Here is a 1,759-nt window from a genome sequence, read left to right as displayed (position 1 = left end):
TAAGCGGGGCCGCGGGCCCGCCCCCGCCCGCCGCCAGGAGCGCGGCGGCCGTTAGCGGGGCCGGGGCGGGCGGTACCGCAGGGGCGGTGCTCGGCCGGGCCGGGAGGCGGGCAGAGCCGGGCCGCCCTCTCCCCTCTCCCCCCTCCTGCCCGAGCCCCGGAGCCCCGGAGCGGCCCGCGCCGCTTCCCCGGCAGCGGGGCTGCCCTCCTGCCCCTGCAGCAGGGCGAGGCCGGGCCGTGCCTCAGGCGGGCAGAGCTCTGCCCCCGCTTCCCTTCGTGCCTGGAGAGAGGGACAAACGGAAGAGCTTACCAGGGGGCTGGCTACCTGTGCAGGTGGGCATGTGCCGTTCAGGCGACGCTCACCTAAAAAAGCAATCGCCAAATACAGCGATAGCTAGGTATATGTTTAGGTAGATAGATATCTAATTAGTTTCAGCTACCACAGCTGTCCTTGAATAACCTGCAGCCAATTCTCTATATACACCATTCATTTTCCATTAACATGTCTGTTTTTCTCGATTGTTGCTTAGAAATAGGGTCACGTACAAACTACTGTCAGAAGACTGAACAAAAAGACCTTTGCTTTCAGCGAGTATAATTTTAGCTCGCATGTATAAAAATAAATAAATTGCATTGGATAAGTGCAGTTTTCCTGCCTTAAGCAAACCTTTGCTTTGAGGAGCAAGGTCTCGAACATATGTTTGATAATGCTCTGTCAGGGGGATTATTCATCACCAGATAAATCCCAGTGTTGCATAGTTCATCTCTACAGACAGTTTTAGAGCTGGCCAAAAAGTCCCATCAAAGTAATTTTTCAAAGCAGTACAGGAGTTTTGATGAAATGGAATTTCTGCAAAGAAATTGTACTTTTTTCCAGTAAGGAACTTTCTCCATTAAAAAAAAAAAAATCCAAAAGGAACAAATATATGTCCTGAATGTTTTAGCCAGCAGCTGAGTAATAAACGGTTTGGGTTAGGGAGTTAGTTTGGATTGCTCGCGGTACCATTCTCCGTGGTCTAAGCCAGCCAGCCAGATATTTCCACAAATCATGGACACTTCTTGCTAAGTATTGCATCATTGCAGAGGCAATATGAACGGGGGACACAGCTTATGGACAAGAACAGGAACAGTAAGTATTGCGACTTACCGCAGCATAATTTCAGAATCTATTTTGATGTTGGACACATTGCCAAAACCTCAACATATGAAGCCTGTTTATATGGCCCACTCACCCTTTTGCCCTTTTTGTATTTTCTCCTTATGTAATTAAAAAGAAATGGGTTTTACTGTCAGCACTGTAGGCTCATCATAGCATCTGAAAGTCAAGCTTGTGTTTCTTCCAGTTCATACATCTTCTTCAACAGCTAATTTTGTAGGCTACATTTTGTTGAGTTACTTGCAACTCTGAGTTTTGCCAGCTGTCCTGATTTCCCTGTGATTTTTAATGTTGGTTATTCTAAAATCTTTAGCTTCTGTGACAGGAGGTCTCAGCTTCCTTTAAGACTGTTTCAAATCTGTGAATAAGAAAAGTTGCTGATATGACCTCAGGATTATCAGAACTAAAAGCAGTGCTAGACAGAAAAGGGTAATTTAATTTCAAAATAATGAAATAAAGGAAAACCGTACTTCACTGTAGACTCAAAACAACACCAGAACTTTTGAAATGGTCTGCAGAAGACAAGAAAACAACTTGGGCTGCCTAGAATTTTTTTTTTATATACATTCAGCAGCACTGAACCCTACAATGAACTAGCTCACTT

The sequence above is a fragment of the Platalea leucorodia genome (assembly GCF_965183815.1).
Source record: "Platalea leucorodia genome assembly, chromosome: 2".
Classification (NCBI taxonomy): Eukaryota; Metazoa; Chordata; class Aves; order Pelecaniformes; family Threskiornithidae; genus Platalea; species Platalea leucorodia.
This window is presented reverse-complemented; position numbering follows the sequence as displayed.